At 36.3% G+C, this 21,637-nt stretch overlaps 1 protein-coding gene across 4 annotated transcripts in view; it reads left to right on the forward strand.

Annotated features, from left to right (window-relative positions):
• shtd (anaphase promoting complex subunit 1) overlaps positions 1-21,637 on the forward strand; it is an 844,012-nt gene that overhangs the window by 98,835 nt on the left and 723,540 nt on the right. The window lies entirely within an intron of this gene.

Genomic DNA, 21,637 nt, shown 5'->3' on the forward strand with positions numbered 1-21,637 from the left:
TGGTGTTGGAGGTGGGCGGCAGATGGCGTTGATAGAGATGATGATTCGTAGTAGAGGTTAGGTGCAGAGACAGTTGTAGATGTCCTCCCACGATGAGTCTTCGGACTCCTTGGAGGTATCAGGAATAATAATAATAATAATAATAATAAAAAATACCGGAGATATAAGGAATAGGTACTCGACGTATTGAATCTTTGTTGTTTTGTGGAGGATTATAAGATGTAAGAAGACGTTGAATACTTTTTTCAGAAAAGCCATTGAGTTTCATGTGTTGCTGGATAGTAGAAAGTTCTTTCTGTAGATAATCAAAAGTAGAACAATTAGTTTTGGCTCTTTTGATGAGACATTTTATAATTCCTGTTTTATGACATGGATGATGGGCTGATTCTTTCAGAATATAACGACCTGTGAATGTTGGTTTCCTGTATACTGTAGTTGTAAGAATATTTGAAGATGATCGGATGAGGAGAACGTCTAAAAAAGATAACTGGTTGTTTTCTTCTAATTCCATAGTAAACTTTATGCGATGATGTAAGGAATTAATACTGTTTAAAAAGGAAGATAAAGTGTTTTTACTGTGAGGCCAAATAGCAAATATGTCATCTATATATCTTACCCAAAAAGATGGTAGAGGGAAACTAGATGTGAAGAGGACATTTTTCTAAATGTTCTAAATAAAAGTTGGCTAAAGCTGGAGAAAGAGGACTTCCCATGGCTGTTCCTTCTACTTGGCTATAAAATTTGTTTTGACATATGAAATAACCAGAATGTATAACGAAATCGAATAGTTTTATAATATCTTGAGGAAAGATGTCAGCAAGTAGTTTTAAAGTTTCCTTAAGAGGTACATTGGTGTATAAAGATTCTATATCAAAACTAACCATAAGATCTGTAGGTTGTAATGAGACATCTTTTAATTTTTCTAAGAAATCTGAGGAGTTTTTTAAAAAAGAACTCGAGTTGCCAATGTAAGATTTCAGTAATTTGGCTATACGGTAAGTAGGAGAATCAATGCAATCTACTATTGGACGAAGAGGATAGTCAATCTTATGGATTTTTTGAAGGCCATAAAATCTAAGAGGTCTTGCAAAATGAGTTTTAAGTCTTTCAATTGTGTCTTTATCTAAACTGATGACTTCATCAAGGAGAGAATTTAATTTCTTTAGTTGTCTGTTGGTTGGATTATAATCAATTTCTTGATATGTGGAGCGATCTCGAAGCAAAAGAGAAAGTTTTCTTCTGTAATTTACTGAGTCCATAACTACTGTTGCTTTTCCCTTGTCAGCTTTAGTGATAATGAGGTGATTATTTTTTCTCAAGGACTGTAAAGATTTCATTTCAGAAGGAGATATGTTAGAAGGAGGAAGTTTAGCCTTAAGTAGAGAAGAAGCGACTTCTAGGCGAAGAGCATTAGCTTTATCGCTGGTTAGATGATTAAGATTCCTTTCAATGTTAACTAGGAAATCTAGATATGATATTTTATTTGGAACAATAGAAAAATCATGTCCTTTTGAAAGGATGAGGGTTTCGCTTTTAGTCAAAGGACGTCCGGATATATTTACAATCCAATTATCTGGAGTTATGAATGGCTTGGATTGTTTAGACGAAAGAGCCTCATATTTACGGTTAAGATGTTGACTTAGTTTATTATAAGCACGTTGAGTAGAACGTTTAGCTACATTTAGAACTATGTGAGAAAGATGTGGATCCAAATTTGTGGATATATAGGTGCGTAAATCAGAAGTCTGATGACTGTGAATAGCAAGATCACGTTTAGCAGCTTTAAGTTGATTACGGATTAGAGATAAACTTGTATTCCGGTAAATATTATGAGCTCCAGGAGATTTTATTGTTTCTTTAATCTTAGCGAAATTGGGAATAATCTTGTTGTCGCGGCACTTTTTTAAGAAATTAATCTTTGCTCGTAACCTACCTTGTATAACTGAAAGTTTTCCTAATTTACCAGTTATTTTGGTAGCATTTTCCCCGTGAAGGATAAGAAGTTGTTGTTTTAAGGATACTTGCGACATAAGACTGAATGATATAATCACGTAATCACAAGAAAGATATTTATTTAACCAAATATTTCGGTCTGGAAATAGCAGACCATCGTCTGCTATTTCCAGAAATATTTCGTTTCATACTTAGTGATATAACATCACGCGGCATGTTCTAATTTCAACGATCTATTGTTAGTATTCTAGCTTGTATATTTTTTAAACTGTTCTTGTAATACCACCGACGATGGTCTGCTATTTCCAGACCGAAATATTTGGTTAAATAAATATCTTTCTTGTGATTACGTGATTATATCATTCAGTCTTATGTCGCAAGTATCCTTAAAACAACAAAGGATTACGAAAGAACATTGGCCATGCAGGCTAAAGAGAATCCTAAACAGTTTTTTAGATATGTAGCAAGTAAAAGGAAAAATGTACATGGCAGATTGATTTTAAAGAATGCCGATGATAGGGAGGTAACTGAATCAGTTGAGATAGTTGAGTTACTGAGTGAGCACTTTGCAAGAATATATCATCCAGGTGGTGACATTGCAGAAACGAATAAACCAGTAGATTATACGGGAATTGTGGTTAATGAAGTGGAGGTGAGTAGTCTATTGCATAACCTCAATGTCAATACATCTGTGGGATTGGATGGTATACCAGCTCGTGTTGTACGAGAAGCAGCTAAAGAATTGTCAGTACCCTTGACCATTTTGTTTAATTTGAGTCTCGGGTATGGGTTAATCCCGAGCGGGTGGAAAGAGGGGAAAATAGTTCCACTGCATAAAGGTGGTTCCAAGACTGCTGTTGTAAATTACCGACCGATTAGCATATCAGGAATCATTGTCAAGGTCTTAGAGAAAATAGTCAAGAGGAAAATACAAGATTGGATAGAATAAAATGGGATACTGTATCAGGGAAAGCATGGTTTTGTGAAGGGTAGGTCATGCCTCAGTAACTTGCTCACGTATTATAACACAGTGACGGCTGAACTGGATAAGGGTAATGGGTTTACGGTGATTCTACTGGACCTTGCCAAGGCCTTTGACTGGATTCCACATGGAATTCTAATCAGTAAATTGCAGCATATGGGAATGGACATAGGGTTGGTGAGATGGATAGGAGGGTGGTTGACGGAGAGATATCAGAGAGTGGTTTACTCGGGAGTAGAGTCCACAAGACGGCCTGTGACTAGTGGTGTGCCACAAGGATCTGTTCTTGGACCACTGCTGTTTAATTTGTTCATAAATGATATAGGAAATGATCTGAGAGGAACAGTTCATTTGTTTGCGGATGATGCGAAGTTGGGTAGGGCAATAGTGAATGCAGATGACGTCAAAATTTTGCAGGATGATTTGGATAGATTGGAGGTCTGGGCTAAGGAGAATGGATGTCAGTTTAATGTGGCAAAATGTAAGGTTATACATTTTGGAGTGAAAAGATTGGCGGCAGTTTACTGCATTGGTGGAACCCTGCTCCAGGAAATTGATGAGGCACGAGATTTAGGAGTGTTGGTAGATAAGGAATTGAAATTTAGGGGACACATTGCAAAAGTGACCAAAACAGCTCATCAAATCACTTGGTTGCTGAAGAATACGTTGACAAGCAGAGACAAGCAGGTTATTGTTCCTCTCTATCGAGCCTTGATAAGACCCCATCTAGACTACTGTGCTCAGATTTGGTCACCTAGGTTTCTTCTTGATGGGGAGGAGGTGGAGAGGATCCAGAGGCGAGTGACCAAGATGATAGCAGGTCTGTGGAATGAACCGTATGAGAACAGGTTGAGGATTTGTGGGTTGCAAAAATTGGTTGATAGGTGGAGGAGGGGAGATATGATTGAGACATTCAAATTACTAAAGGGTTTCTATAAAATTAATTCAGAAGATATTTTTGAGAACAGGGCTGGTTGTGGGAGGACTAGGGGACATCCATGGAAACTGGGCAAAAGTGTGGTTAGTAAAGGTGTTAGAGCTGGGTTCTTTACTTTTAGAGTAGTGAATGAGTGGAATGCGCTCCCTGAGTCTGTAGTGGATGCTGTGACAGTGAATGAGTTTAAGGCGAGGTATGATAGATACTGTATGAATGTCAAATAGTTGTGATGAATATGATTTGGGGCCTCCCTCGATGAGTCTAATGACTCCCTGGAGTTGCCCGTAATAATAGTAATAGTAATATTTTTCAGTGGGAAATTATGTCAGAGGAAAATTACAATTGGATTTCTATGCATGGTAAAATGTTTTAGATTATTTAATTTCAATATAATATTATGCATAAGAACTTTTTTAATAAATAGGATTTTTAATATATCATATCAAATTCTAAACTGCATCTGAAAATTTACAAACTACAATAAACAAAAATATTTATTTACTAATAAAATTATCTTGCATCCCACTAGGAAAATCATGCTGTCTGCTCTTGGGCCACAGACCACATTTTGAGAACCACTGTTAAATTGTGATTAATAAAGTTCTTAAGAGAATTTATTCCTTCATAATTTAACAAGCAATGACCCTATAAAAGAAAGTTGCTTGCATCAAAGTGTAAATTATATATGTGAACAAAATTAGGATATTGTAAGCAAAGAGAAAATATTTGTGAAAATGTATAAGAAAAAATTGTTATCCCATTATATAAATAGAATACTTGAGCTGATTGAATTGGCTGTGAATTTTCTAGGAAAAGAACATTAATATATATATAATTGAAATAGTATAATGTTCCTAAAATTTAGATAGACAAAGCATGGCTAAATGACTCACATTTTGTTAGGGAGAACAAGGGCTTAATCTAAGGCCAAAGCACAGGATTAAAAGAAGTTGCCGCAAGCATATCGTGTGCACACGGCACATGATGAATAAGCAAAAAAGGGAGAAAACCACCACCAAAAGACACCACTTTGAGCGCTGGCTATGCATCGTGGAGGGGGGGGGTTACGGGAGGTGCCGATAGGGTGAGGTGATAAAAGGGTTAGGGCCCCCCCCCCCCCTTTTTTGGAGTTCCTTTCTTCAATGTGTGAACTTCGTGAGTAGAGGTACGGTTCCAGAACAGGAGGGGAATTTTTGCTCCAATTCCCAGCAGAAGAGAACGGAAAGTGCCATGTATCTATAGGAAGGGTTATGTATCACAAACCCGAGGAAATTAACATTATTCCGGAAAAGACAAGGTAGTCTGCGGAAAAGCTCAGAGTCTATGTAGAACGCTTCACGTCGAAGGAGTTACTTTACACCAAGTATCTCCCTGAAAAAAAAGGCATGACCTACTGGAAACGAGTAGGCCTGTACATGATCGAGCAATCCCAGATACTTTTCCCCCAGCAAGAAGAAATCATTTCGAGAATCCAGAGACGAGTAAAGCAAGGAACAAGTGCAGGAACCCACTGTAAAATGGTATCGTGAAATTTCCTTGTTAATTAATGTGAATGAATGATATGTAATTCGAGATCTGAGGACTTAAAAGAAATAGAATAGGACTGTAGCATATTATAAACTGTGAAAGGAAATGAGTGTAAATTTAAGAGTGTCATACTAAGGATGTGTGTGTCTATAAGAAGCTAATGCATGTTAACTAGATTTTATTAGGGAGGAATTTGAAGAATTTGTGTGTGATATAGTTTGGAGCAGCACAATTGTCAACCCTATATGAGTTACACGATTTAACGCTCACATTTGCTGATAATATTTACACAATATTTTGTAATATTGAATTGAATTTTACCAAATTTCCATGCACTGCATAAATATTAGTATGTTGAATAAACCTTTTGCTTCTTCTAATTCAGTTGTCTGTATGTACTATCCAATGCACCGCTTGTTAAATATATGAACCTAGGCGGGAGAATTAAGTAGTGAATTTATGGTCACGATTGCAAAGTTGTTAGTCATTGAGGTATATCTGAGTATCCTCTTCTTGTTTAAGATTTCCTCCTTTAAACTAATTGTCTTAAGTGGTGCAGCGCTAACAAATAAATGTCTTAGGACCTTAAGAGAAGAACCTCAGAAGCTTTGTTGCAGATGGATTTGGCTCAACCCCGAGGCAATTCCTTTGTACCTAGACAGTACCATGTGACACCATAGGGCGAACATAACGTAGAGAGCATAATTAACAAAGTAATTAATGAAAAGGGGACATAACAACACTGGTTTAGGATACAAGTGTACAGGGGGATTTAAAATAAGAAGTGATTGATCACCATTTAATTTTGAGCAGAATAAAATTTAATATCCAGTTGAAAAGAAAAATGTGTAAGAAAGTTTTAAAAAGAATCGGTTTGAGCAACTTTAAAGGTGAACTTGTAGAGACAAGTATGCAAATATCACTGGAAGGAGTTTGAAAACAATAATCAAATTTTTGTGATGCTTTAGTAGTAGACCATAGAAAGAATTAAGCCAGAGAGGTTATGTTGGTAAAGTTGTCTGCAAGGATAAAAAAAAATGAGAACTCCTTGGTGGAATCAAAATTTGAAAGTAGCAGTCAAGGATGAGAAGAAGTCATATCGAAAGTTCCCAGCAACTAAGTAGGCAAATGCTTTAAGAAAATGTAAAAAAAATGGAAAGCAAAGCGGTGTGTGAATGCATCTGAACACAAGTCATGAGAGAACTTGTTTAGCTATGTTCAGTAAGGCATCAGAATGTTCTGAAGGCTATTGAATACCCATCAAAATGGAGGAAAGTATTCTGTAAAAGGAATCTGGGATGATAAACGTAACATGAAAATATAAGATAAACTTACATACATATATATAAATATATATACATATATATATGTAATGATTTTGAAAGATCGTTACAAGAAGTGACAGAATCGTGGTGTAAAATATTCAAGGTGAATGTAATTACAAGTACATATCAATACCTGAAGTAGAGAAAGACACGAAAAACCTGAAATGTGGGAAAGCAAATGGAGTAGATATTGATATTTGACCAGAGATGCTCAAATATGAAGGTATAAAAGTTTCATTGTTGTTGCACTGAATAATCCAGAGCTCATGGTCAGATGATTGGCAATCTCATAGTACCATCTATGAAAAGGGAAATAAAACTGAATATGAGACCTGCAGAGAAATTTCTCTGTGCGTTCCAGTAAAATTTATGCATGCATACTGGAAAAGAAGCCAAGAAAAATTGTTGAAAGGACACATGGAGAACAAGAAGTTGGGTCCAAGCCAAACTGGTATTATCAGGATCATATTTTCACTTTAAGAGAGAGAGGTAGTTGAGAAATTGTGGGAATATAATGGGGATCTACATTTAAATTTTGTAGATCTGGAAATAGCATATGACAAGATTCCAAGAAAAAAGCTATTCAGGACTACAAATGGGACATTATACTGAGCAATATACAGTATATTTAAGTTGTAAGTCAGTAGTTAGAATTGAAGGTGGTACTTGAAGATGATTTGATGTAAAATCAGGTATGAATCAAGGGTGCACATTATCTCCACTGTTATTTATCATCTGTATGGATTATATTATTAAGAACAGTGTCATCAAACCTGATATCAAAATTGGAGGTGTTTTGCTCAGCCTTTTGCTTTATGCTGTGATTTTCAGGGGACTGATGGAAAAAAGTGTAAATAGCAGGAAAGTGTAAAAAAACATTTTAAAAAAGGCTAAAAGATGACTTACTGCTAGTATGTGAGTCTACATACTCAATTACAAAATTTAATAACTGAAAATAAATGAATTTACAATTACTTACATTTATCTATTTAAAAAAAAAATCTTTAATTGTTGATTGTTTTTGCTTTTCATTTTTTTTGACAGCGCCAGATTGCTTTGCATTGAGTTCAATGCTTGACCTGTTTTTTACTAGTGTTCAAAGCGGACACAGAGAGTCCAAGATCTTTTGCTAAATGCACACGGGTTCCGGCATGCAAATCTGCACGTCGCAGAATTGCCATCTTTTCTTCTACCTAAATACATTTTCTGTCTTTTTTCTCCATGTTACTAACATGGATAATCCACCACCGCAACTTGAAAGCAACTTTCACACGCTAAATTACGTAGGAGAAATTCTACGATATCAGTTCGTACTGTGATTGAAAAATCACGTTATCGCTCATCACTACGTTGCTGCTGCAAGTGTGTAGGCCACAGTGATGGTGGAAGCGAAACTACAGCCAAAAAAAATGTGCAGACTTCTGCAGAAATCGATTCGAAAATCAGTATTGTCACCCGAGAAAAAAATGCAAATCATGGGAAATAACGTCCACATCAAGTTGTTAATGGCGGGAAAACTATATCGTAAGAATAGGCCTTAAGCCGGGATCAACGGAAAATGACATAAATGGCAGGAAAACGTAAATTGCAGGAACATAAAAACGGGATTTTACTGTATTTCTAAATAAATCCAATAGAAGTTTGCAGGGTTCCTTAACGAAAAGTAAATAACTGCTGTAACAAATACGATATAAAAATCTGCATTAGAAAGATGAAAACTATAAAAATAAGTAAGAAAATAGAAAACTTCGGCTTTCAACGTTCAATGTTAATTTATCTTAGAAAAGTAGATAGCTCTTTTTCAGTTTATATTTTATCATTTATTTGTAATGATGAAAAAATGCAGAGAATTCACAATGGCTTGTGACTCAGCCCAGGTCCTTACTCTCTTGTGGTATTTAGTTTAGTGCTGGGTGAGGTATTTTCTCATTAAACAATGCCTTTCATTATAATAGAACCAGAGCAAATAAAAGTTAGCTTCTGGCACAAATTCAGCCTCAGGAGAATTAAAAATAGCCATAATTATTAGATTTGCCAGTCTGAACTGCTCCCCAACCAACAGGCTGAAGTTTCAAATCCAACTGCTGGTATAGGTGTTTGTGATTTTCCTTTTTCTAGGTGGTAGATAAATTTCATTGTCTGGTGTGAGGTGTGAAGTGGCTTGAAGAAAGTTTCACGCTTGTTCTCTAGAGCAGGGTTCCAGACTAAAAAAAAAATAAAAAAAAATAAAAAATAAACACACACACACACCTACTAATAATTGTCTGGACACTAGCACTTTACAACTGATACCTTGGTCCACCTTTATCACGAGTTGCCTCAGTCCTGAAGATACTTCAGGCGCAAACTTTGTTTGCTTACACTTGGATAAAGTATTAAACTAAATTTATTATAGTCTAACCAAGTGGGAAAAACTTCCATCTTTCCCTAAATCCAGAGTAATTTAATAATAAGGTGGTACAACTTTTGGCAACTCGTATAGGTAAATATGACTTCTCCATTGCTTCTGCCTTAGTATTACCACTTCTGGGTCTGGCTCTCACTGACAAGACCTCAATAAAGATTGAAACCGGTCTGGGTAGTGGCCCTTCCCTTAATGCATAGCATTATACATGTCTGCAAAGAGATGTGCTTTGCATAATGGGAAATACTAAGGCAAGGAGTGATGAGAGCTTGGTCCACCTTTACCATGAGTTGCCTCAGTCCTGAAGATACTTCAGGTGCAAACTTTGTTTTCTTACACTTGGATAAAGGATTAAACTAAATTTATTAATAACAACTGATACCAGTTGGCAAACCCTAATATTGGGTATGGTTACCTTTGACTTTGATCACCTTCTGCACCCTTTGAGGGAGGCTTTCCATCAATGCGTGGCAGACATCAGGTGGAATTTGTCTCCATTCTTCCATCAAAGCAGCACTGAGTTCAGCGACAGATCAAGGATGTACTGCTCTGTATCTCAGTTGCCACTTCAATTTGTCATACAGGTGTTTGATGGGATTGAGGTCAGGACTCTATGCAGACCAGGGCAGTCGTTTAACACCTGTCTCCTCATATTATTCCATAACAGCTATATCTTTGTGGCATGAGGCATTGTTGTCTTGATAGTAACACAGGTCTTTCCATAAAAACTCCACAGTCTAGGTAGCACCTGATTATCCAGAATATCAAGGTACTTCATGGAACCACAGACTACAACCAGTGGTCCTACTCCAAACCAGCTGAATGCACCCACACCAATACTCCTCCACAACCAAACTTTACTGTGGGTACAACACACTGTGGTAACAAGCGTTCACCAGGGCTACCTCTGCACCTACACCCTGTTAATAAACTGGAAACAGGTGAACTTTGATTCATTGCTCCAGAGTACAGTTTTCCACTGGTCAATTGTCCAGTTCACATGCGCTTTGCACCAAGCCAGGCGAGCTGCCTTGTCATTGTAATGCTTGGCTTGTGTGCTGCTGCTCTTCCATGGAAACCCAGTAAATAGAGTTCTTTTTGTATACAGTATTAGTTCTCACCATGGTGTTATTGGCACTCCGGAACTCATCATGGATGGTTCTGTGCTGATTGTAGCCCGTTTTTGTGTGCCACTTGTTTTAACACCCTCCTGTCTTTGTCAGTCATTTTTGGCAGCTGCCCTAGGTGTTTTCCTGCACTAGAGTTGCTAGAACGTCTCCATTTGTTGATCACATCAACTGTTGATTTTGGATGCTCCAGTTGAGCAGCAATAGCATGTATGGACATGCCACCAATCTTACAGCCCATGATGACACCTCTCTCAAAGTCACTTAGTTCATGTCACGTTGCCATATCACCTGTATTCAATTGCTATGATGAAATATTGCTTCCTACTAACTGTACACCGGTTTTTATGTTATTAACAAACCTGGAATGTTCCATAACTTCAAATAACAGGAGTGTCCAGACGATTATTGGTATATATATATATATATATATATATATATATATATATATATATATATATATATATATAGTGTGTGTGTGTGTGTGTAATTAATAAAAAGTGGTGGGGGGAGGGATCCTTAGCTCACTACTGTGCTATAGGCTTACAACCTTTTATGACTGTGAGTCACATTAAAAAAAACAGTGGAAAAAAATCCATCAGAAGAATTAGAGAAGTAAAATGTTGACATAATTGATCTTACTGATATAAAGACAGAAACGGAGTGCTCCTAAATAATCATAAGATGTTATATTTGAGCACCAGTGATATCAGATTAAAGGAGTAGTAATACTATTAAATGCTAAATATTGAAGAGATCGATTTCTTGAATGGAAAGCAGTTTCGAGTAGCCAGATTTCAAAATGGGACATTGGATAGTACGACTTATTTTTTGTTGTGATATTGCAGACATTTCTACTAAGGAAGTAAATAAATTTTTTTGAGTAATTAGAGAGGGCAGCTGTAGGAAAAAAGATGGTTATTTTTTGATATCAAAACAACAGAGTAGAATATGAATATCACATATATAGATATATTTTGGGAAAATTTGGAGAAAAGAGCAAAGCTGACAACAATGGTAAGTACATGTTGAATTTTCTCACAGAATTAGTTGCTACTTATTCCACCATGTTCTAACATGAAAATGAGCTTAAATTCTCATGAAGAGAAGACACAATAAGTAATGCTTATTGACTATATAATTGTCTCAGTGATATCTTCAAAGTGGGTCAGGATACATTAATACATAGGATATGAAGTATTCACCATTTAGTTTTGAGCAGTAAAAAATGTGTCACAGAAACATAAAATATATAAGAAAGCTTTGTAATTCAAAGTTAAACATCTATCAGATGTGTATTGCAACCCAAATATCCCATCCAAATAAGCAAACTTACTTGGCTATGACCACTGTCGGTGCCAGGTTATTTTGTGCCCCCCCCCCATTTCACAAGTGTGCCCCTTATTTCATAAACTAAAATGTTTCTAATTGACATTAAACAAAATAAAATTGTCTTTCAGGTTAAATTAATAGATAAATTAATACGGCTTTTTTTATTTTCTTTTTTAATTAATATGAAAATTCTCTGTTATAATTCATTTACAAAAAAAAAAGTTATAAAATACCGAAATTTAATATTTTAAAATGTTAACGTTTTAAAATATTTATCTTAACTGAATTTTAAATAGTGGTTAGTTCAAATCATTTAGGTAAGGAACAAAAAAGAACCAAGAGTTAAATAGTAAAATAGTGTGAAGGCCATGTCTTCCCTTTAATTATCTAAAGATTGAAATTTTCTTTTATCTTTTTATTCATAATTCCCGAATTTGGTATTTATTTGGTCTCTTCACTGTAAGATCTATTTACAGTTTTTCTATGAAGTAAAGCTGTGTTTCTTTTTTTCTCCTACAAGCATTTTTGTTATTGCTTTTTGTTGTATTTATAATTAATTACTGCTTCTAATGATTCCGCATTTATCCCTTGTCTATATGCTTCTTTCTTATCTTTATTATTTTGATATTCTGTTTTTTTTTATTCATTTTTTTCTCTTCCATTTGCTTTTTGTTTCAAGCCATTCTGTTGCTGCAATTATTAATATGGTTTTAAATAATTCAATTCTATTTCTGTATTATTACTTTAATTTGTTTTAGTTTTTCATTTATTTTTTGTAAATAGATGTTGTACTTTTGTCATCCCAAAGTTGAACTCTAAAATATTTCTGTGGATTTTTCTTTGCTTTGATTTGGTTAATTTTAAATCATCTTTGGTGGCATTTTCAGTTTTCTGTGTAACAGATACTGATCAATTATATTTCTACTCCTCTGAATACCCTATCTACTATCATGTTAACTGTTTTCCAGTAATTTATTCATAGTCTATTATACTTTTTTAGGTTTCTTGTTTCCCAAGTGAATTTATGGCAGACTGTGCATTGAGAAATCTGTCTGCATCCATTTCTTTTTCGTGTCCGTTCACCATTGGTTTCTGTGTTTGTATCAAGAAGAATGTTCCCTGCTGTATCATTGAAATCTCCCATTATTAACAATAAAAGATTAACCAAATGACTTTTGTTTTTGTAAATTTGAATAGAAGGCATTATTGCCTTCTGTGCTTCCTTTTTTCTGAAGTACAAATACCAATTATAGTCAGGAAGCCATGACTTATTTATAATCTTAGTTCTAGAATTCTCTCCCAACTGCTTATAATGTATGATATTCATGTTTGTAGTTTTTCCACTTGGTTATACTATAAATTAAAGATGCCAAGAAATTATATTCTTGGTTTAATCCTTTATCCAAGTGTAAGCAAACAAAGTTTGCACCTGAAGTAACTTCAGGACTGGGCAACTCGTATATGGAGGCTAATGACTTCACTTGTCTTAGTATCCCATGCTGCAAAGCACATCCTTATGGACATGTGTAATGCTATGCATTATGGGAATGGTCAATACCCAGACTGGTTTAATTTAGAGTATAACCAAATGGAAAAACTTCCAACATCTATCTCTAATCCAGAGTACTTTTAGTAATAAGGTGACACCTTTGGGCTACTTTTATGTGTGATATTCATAAAAAAATCATTACTCCTGCTTTCTTCTTCTTTCTTTTTTTTAAACTCCGCTATAAATATGAACGTTATCATCTGTTTCGTCAAAATTTTTTATTTCATTTTTATTTTTATTTTTTTATTACTGATAATTTGATATGCTATCTGATCAAAAGTATCTGGACATCCCTCTGTAATTCATAAACCGATGTCTAGATGTCACTATGACCTCACTTACTGGTATATGTGTTGTTCAGTGATAAGAAGTACGAGCAGAATGGGTAGGTCAAGGAAGCTTAGTGACTTCGAATGTGGATTAGTTATTGGTTGCCACATCAGTGAGAAATCTGTCAGAGACATTTCAACAGTCCTCAAGTTGCCCAAGTCAACAGTTGGTGACACGATTGTGAAGTGGAAACGTGAAGGCACAACAAAACCACGGTCAGGTAGGCTGCGCTTAATTACAGACAGGGACCGTCGAGTGTCGAAGAAGGTAGTTCATGGAAATTGCCAGACATAGAGTGAAACAATCATCTGGGAGTTCTGCAGTGTTACTAACTGTCCAGCCAGCACCGTGACTATGCGCCAAGAGTTAAGAGGAATGGGATTCCATGGACAGTGGACAACTGTGAATGATTTGGAGTGATGAATCACGCTTTACCATGTGGCAGTCCGATGGGAGGGTCTTGGTGTAGCGAATGCCAGGAGAACGATTCCTGCAGTTGTGTGTAGTGCCGACAGTGAAATTTGGAGGAGGTGGCGTTATAGTGTGTGGGAGGGTGTTTTTCATGGAATGGACTTGGCCCTCGTAACACCACAAGGAAATCTAAATGCAGTAGGGTACAAGGACATTTTGACCCATTGCGTATTGTCTACGGTAGAAGATCAATTTGGTGATGACTATTGTCTGTATCAGCATGACAATGCTACCTGCCATAAAACAAGGTCTGTGAAGGAATGATTTGTGGACAATAACATTCCAGAAATGGACTGGCCGGTCCAGAGTCCTGACCTGAATCCTATAGAATATCTTTGGGATGAATTAGAATGCTGACTGGTAGAAAGTCTCCCTGGCAGAGTTAGAGCTGTCATAGAAGCAAAGACTAGACCCATCCTGTATTAGTGTTCCACTACTGGAAAGTGTGTCACAGGAAAAGTCTGATTACAGTTTCGAGTAGGTGTCCGGATATTTTTGATCAGGTAGTGTATTTCTATTAAGATTTTGTCTAGATCCAAGCAGCAGAATTCTACATATTCTTGTTGTCTTAATCACCTCTCCCCCCCCCCCCCTTATTCTGTTCATAGCTGCTTACCTGTCAGTTATTTCCTGGAGTGACTGTTCAATTTCACTGATCCTGAGACTTATGAAAAAGAAAAATATTCAGCAGGGTTGGTTAGTAGACATCTACATACTAGTTTTATGAGGAGATAACCATTCATTTTGGAAATTATGTACTTTATAATAGTTATTTATAACACAACCATGTTATAAATAACTATTTTTAATTTCCTGACATTTCGACCTTCATAACAAGGTCATCATCTGGAGTATATACAAGGACAAGCTGAGTTACATTTCACACAGTAAGCTAAAGAAAATGATTTGATCACTGGTTATTCTACTAGCATGACCTCTAGTGAAAAAAAAGATACAGATAAAATTAAAAATTAATTAAATATTTAGAAACTACATCAGGCACCATCTGAAGGGGGGTGCTTAAGGGTCAAAGCTATATAACTGAGAGGAGACCACCACATAGCCTTCAAAGGAATGCAGAGAACTGACCAGCGCTTCTGACTTAATGTCCAATCCTCACCTTCTCGTGGTGCACCCTGTTGGGTATCTACCTGGATACTGAACGAACGAGGATGGGCTGGCAATTTGGGAATTAGCCGAGTAAATTGTATTCCTATTGGTTAAACCACAATACAAAATAATGGTACAACATGAAAAAATTTCATGCCGGCTGGGGCGTCGCCCAGTTAAACAAGGCCACCGTTGTTTTTGCCAGGGAACCAGGGCAAACAGTGAAAAGTCAGCTACTGGAACAAATCCTAAAATGCATCCCAACTCAACATCACCAGAGTTAAAGATCGGTACTATCAACATTAGAAGCTTGAATGGCAAAGAAATGAAGCTTGCTGAGGAATTGGATAACTACCAGATCGACATAATAGGGCTGACTGAAACATACCTGTTGGATTTCTGCTCAGGACATCAACTGGTTATTACTAACACAATGTTCCAACATAAAAATGTGCACAAATTCACATGGAGAGATGATAATAAATTTAGTTTAATCCTTTATCCAAGTATGAGCAAACGAAGTTTGCGCCTGCAAATATCTTCAGGACTGAATATGGTGTTGTACTACCTACCGGGTTAGGTAGTACAACACCGGGAAACTCATAGCAAAGGTGGAGCAAGCTACCAACACTCTTATTCTAATATCTCCCATAATGCAAAACACATCTCCTTGCGGATATATATAATGTTATGCATTAAGGGATTGGCCACTACCCAGACTTGTTTTGACCTTTATTGAGGTCTCTTCAGTGGGAGCCAGGTTCAGAGTTGGAGATAGCAGACAGAAGTAATAGTGAGGTCATCCCTACTTAAACTTTCAACATCTTTCTCTAAATCCAGAGTAATGTAATAAAAAAAAGGTGGCATACCTTTTGGCAACTCCTATAGGTAGGAATGACCTCGCTATTGCTTCTGCCTGGTATCTCCAACTCTGGGCCTGGCTCCCACTGAAGTGACCTCAATAAAGGTCAAAACTAGTCTGGGTAGTGGCCAATCCCTTAATGCATAACGTTATACATATCCGCAAGGAGATGTGTTTTGCATTATTGGAGATACTAGAATAAGAGTGTTGGTAGCTTGCTCCACCTTTGCTACGAGTTGCCCGGTGTTGTGCTACCTACCCCGGTAGGTACTACAACACCAAATTCAGTCCTGAAGATATTTTCAAGCGCAAACTTTGTTTGCTCACACTTGGATAAAGGATTAAACTAAATTTATTATAGTCTATAACCAAGTGAAAAATAAACTTTCAACATCTTTCTCTAAATCCAGAGCAATTTAATAAAAAAAAGGTGGCACACCTTTTGGCAACTCCTATAGGTAGGGATGACCTTGCTATTGCTTCTGCCGGGTATCTCCACCTCTGGGCCAGGCTCCCACTGAAGAGACCTCAATAAAGGTCAAAACTAGTCTGGGTAGTAGCCAATCCCTTAATGCATAACATTATACATATCTGCAAGGAGATGTGTTTTGCATAATGGGAAATACTAGGATAGGAGTGTTGGTAGCTTGCTCCACCTTTACTACGAGTTGCCCGGTGTTCTACTACCTACGCCGGTAGGTAGTACAACACCATATTCAGTCCTGAAGATATTTTCAGGTGCAAACTTTGTTTGCTCACACTTTGATAAAGGATTAAACTGAATTTATTATAGTCTAACCAAGTCTAAAATATGCTTTCGACACATGGAGAGAAGATGCAAGAAATAAGAAAAGTCTCATTGACTATTTTATTGTTGATAGTGATGTTTTCTCCCTGGTGCAGGACACCAGAGTGTACAGAGGATTTGAAATTGGAAGGAATCACCATTTAGTCTTGAGCAGGATAAAATTTGAATTTCATATTGAAAAGAACATAAGTAAGTTTTGAAGCGAATAAAAGTTGAGCAGCTCTCAGATGTGAACTGACTAAAATACACAACTATTATTCATGAAAAAATGAAAGAGGTTCAGAGCAGGAACAAAACCTTGGAGATTCAGTGGCAATCCCTGAAGAAAACACTGATTGATTCAGCCAGAGAGGCATGTGGTGAGGTTGTGTGCAAGGATAGAAAAATCAGAACTCCATGGTGGACACAGGAAGTTAAAGAGGCAGTGAAGGAAAAGAAGAAAGCACATAAAAGTTCTTGGCAAATAAGTCAGCTTGTGCTCTTAGAAAATACAGAGACAACTGTAGAAAGCTAAACACTGTGTAAAACTGGCTAAACAAAAGTCATGGAAGGAATTTTGCAAGAACATAGAAATTAAATATCAAGAAGGTAGCAAGATATTCTGGAGGTTGTTGAAGAAGCTCAGAAATGGAGGAAAGAGTGCTGTAAAATGAATTAGAGATGATAAAGGTGACATGAAACAGGTGAAAAAGATATCCTTGAAGTATGGAGTAATTACTTTGAAAAACTGCTAAATGAAACAAGCAGTGATGGGAGCACAGTGGTAAAAGACACTGACCAGGCATGCAGTCAGGAATACATATCCATAATTGAAGTAGAAAAAGCCATCAAAAGCCTGAAATGTGGAAAGGCAACAGGAGTAGATGATATTCGACCAGAAATGCTCAAGTATGGAGGTATAAAAGTCGTACAGAGGGACGAATTCCAGGTGATTGGAGTAGAGCTCTCATAGTATCCATATATAAAAAGGGAAATAAAACTGAATGTGAGAATTACAGAGGCATTTCATTACTGAGTGTTCCTGGTAAGATATATGCAATTATACTTGAGAAACAGTTGAGAAGATTGTGGAAGAGAAGCTTGGTGAAGAACAAGCTGGATTCAGGCCAAATAGAGGCTGTCAGGATCAGATTTTCACTTTACGACAGATAGTTGAGAAATCATGGTAACGTAATAAAGATCTGTATTTAAGTTTTGTCGATTTGGAAAATGCATATAACAAGGTGCCAAGAGAAAAGCTATTCCAAATGCTAGTTATATGGTGTTAATGGTGAAGAACAAGCTGGATTCAGGCCAAATAGAGGCTGTCAGGATCAGATTTTCACTTTACGACAGATAGTTGAAAAATCATGGTAACATAATAAAGATCTGTATTTAAGTTTTGTTGATCTGGAAAATGCATATGACAAGGTGCCAAGAGAGAAGCTATTCCAAATGCTACAGTTATATAGTGTTAATGGGGCATTATATCAAGCAATAACTTAGTCTTTATTTGAGTTGCAAGTCAGCAGCTAGATTGGAAGGAAGTACAGGAAGACGGTTTAATGTTAAATATGGTGTCAGACAAGGATGAACTTTATCCCCTCTCTTATTCATTATCTATATGGATCACATTATGAAGGAAAATGGTATTAAACATGATATCAAAATTGGAGGTGTTAATCTCAGCTCTTTGCTTTATGAGGATGATGTTATACTTCTAAATAAATCCGCTGCAAATCTTCAAGATTCCCTGACGAAATTGAATAACTGTTGTAATAGATATGGTATGAAGGTCAGCATTAAACAGAACAATGAAAATAGGCAGAAACATTGAGAATATCAACGGCATTGTGGATTTATAGAACAAGTAAAACATTTCAGCTACTTAGGCACGATTTTTAGTGAAGATGGTAAGTTAAATATAGAAATATACAACAGAATCAACAAAGCTGGTATGGTAGGAAGTCAACTGAATAAATTTATATGGAATAAGAGAGAAATTAGCCAAAACAATAAATTAGCTGTATACAAGACAGTGTTTAAACCAATTTTAACTTGTGGATCTGAGAGCTGGGTTAGAAGTAAAACACTTGACCAAAGACTAGAGACTGCAGATATGAGATTCCTGAGAAAGATTAGGGGTGTGAACAGATGTCATCAATGGCAATATCATATTAAAAACGAGGATATTAGGAAAGAACTTGATATTGAAAGCATCCAGGAATGCATTAGCAGAACTAATCTGAGGTGGTATGGCCACTTAAGCAGAATGGGAGAGGAAAGATTAATAAAACAAGTGTTCTCTGCTAGGTTGGCAGGAAAAAGACCCAGAGGAAGACCAAGATATAGGTGGATTGATACAGTAAAAAGTGCCTTAGAAGACAGAAATATAAGACCTGATAATATTGGAGTCTTGTCATGTAGCAGACTGATTTGGAGGAAAATTGTAGATAGGAAGTTAGTAATGATGTAAATTTTTCATGTAGTACTATTATATCCTGTACACCCGTTGAGGATATATATCAGAAATTGACGATGATGATGATGAAGATGAAACTACATCAAAGCTAAATTCTATTTAAGATAACATGGGAGAAACATTCTTTCATATTGGTAGTTTTCTTACTGTAACAATGATATCCTATCTTTAACATGACAGTTGTTATATTATATTTAAGATTCTGGATTATCTGCAGTCCTGTTTATAGGACTTCCTTAGGAAGGAAGGTTCTGTTTGTAGAATATGTGCCTTCCATATGCTTGGGATTTTTAGTCCATCATTATTGTTCAGATTGGGGTGGTTGATAAGAATCTCACAGTCTTCCTTAAATTTGCATGCATACCATGTTTTGGTGTGATGTAAACAACTGGTGCTTTTCCAGTCTGTTCTTTGTAAAGTGTTCAGGGCATGATCAGAAAGACCAGCTTCACCATAGTTATTATATTTAATGTGTCGTTTATGTTCCTTTTGTCTGATAGGAATTGTGCACACCTGTTTCTGCTATGTATTGTAGATTATAGGTGCGATAAATACGGTATACTCCAGCGTGGGTCAGCAGAGGGAGTGGGTCTTTGGATGAGTTAAGTAAGCTTTTTAATTTTGCAGGAGGTTTAAAGGTGGCTTTGTGGTTGTATTTCTGTAGTATAGTATTCTGTTTATTTTATCTGATGTCCCTTTAATGTAAGGAATGGTTATAGTTTTATTGTAGTCTGGTTTTTCTTTGTTTTTTATTGAGGTCTTGTAGAGAATTTTGTTAATGGTGTTTTGGCTGTAACCATTTTTTAGAAAAGTACTGATAACTTTAAATTTGTCTTTCATTGCTTGTTCATTGTACCCTGTTTTTTAGAGTATTAATGACACCTAGTTTTTGTGTTGAGTGGTGGTGGGTCGTCGGAGTTTATGTGTATATATTGTCTAGGATATGTCGGTTTCTGGTAAATAGTGAAGGAAAGACTGCCAGAAGGAAGATGTGTGACAAGTGTATCTAGAAATGGAAGCGTGTTCTGTTTTTCAATCTCAGTTGTGAAGTGTATGCGTTTGTGTTGTTTGTTTAGGTGGCTGAGGAAAGTGTCTAGTGTCTGGCAGCCATGGTGCCAGATCGTAAACATATCTAAGCCAGACTTTGGGTTTTAAAGGAGAGGAATCTAGAGCATGTTGCTCAAAATGTTCCATATAAAAGTTAGCAATAGGGGGATAATGGCGAGCCCATGGCTGTGCCTTCTTTTTGTGGGTAGAAAGCGTTTTTCCATACAAAATAACAGAGCGCAATACATTCGCAAAGAGCGCCGTGATATCTGGAGAGAATTTGTTCTGTAAAAGGAGGATTGTGCTTTTGATTGGGACATTCGTAAAGAGGGCAGAGATGTCAAAACTGATTAATAAATCATCTTTTTCTAATGTAATGTCTTTGATTATGTTTGTGAAGTATTGTGTGTTTCTGATAACTATGGTGAAGTATGGTATATAATAACTGTGGTGAAGCTGGCCTTTCTGATCATGCCCTGAACACTTTACATAGAATTGACAGGAAAAGCATCAGTTGTTTACATCACACCAAACCATGGTATGCACGCAAATTTAAGGAAGCCTGTGAGATTCTTATCAACCACCCCAATCTGAACAATAATGATGGTCTAAAAATCCCAAGCATATGGAAGGCACATATTCTACAAACAGAACCTTCCTTCCTAAGGAAGTCCTATAAACAGAACTGTAGATAATCCAGAACCTTAAATCTAATATAACAACTGTCATCTTAAAAATCCAGATTATGCAGGAAAGACATCACTGTTACTGTAAGAAAACTATCAATATGAAAGAATGTTTCTCCCATGTTATCTTAAATAGAATTTAGATTTGATGTAGTTTCTAAATATTTAATTAATTTTATCTGTATCTTTTTTTTTTCACTAGAGGTCATGCCAGTAGAATAACCAGTTGTCAAATCATTGTTTCTTTAGCCTACTCTGTGAAATGTAGCTCAGCTTGTCCTTGTATATACTCCAGATGATGACCTTGATATGAAGGTCAAAACGTCGGGAAATTAGAAATAGTTATTTATTACACAGTTGTAAAGTCCATAATTTCCAAAATGAATGCTGATCACCGTGCAACACTAAGAGAAAGGAGGAGATAACCGCTTTAAGTCCACCAAACATGCCCTATAAAGTCTCCCTTTTCTCATCTGTGTCTGACTAATCTTACCACTGGATTTGGTACTCAGTCTTCTGTTTTGTTGTTCAGGTTTTGGGGTTCACCACCTAGAAATGAGAGTTGGATTGGAGAGGAGGATTAAATCCAATTTTTGTTAGTTCTAAGGTTAAGAACTTTCTTAATTTCCATACCAATTCTTTCCAAAATTATCCAGACATTTTGAAATTCATTGTACTTACATAGGTTAGACTGACCAAAGTTTTGGCTGGTGTAACCTATGCAGG

Source organism: Typopeltis vanoorti, chromosome 11 (genome assembly GCF_054136105.1).
Source record: "Typopeltis vanoorti isolate ZY-2024b chromosome 11, IOZ_Tvanoo_1.0, whole genome shotgun sequence".
Taxonomy (NCBI): Eukaryota; Metazoa; Arthropoda; class Arachnida; order Uropygi; family Thelyphonidae; genus Typopeltis; species Typopeltis vanoorti.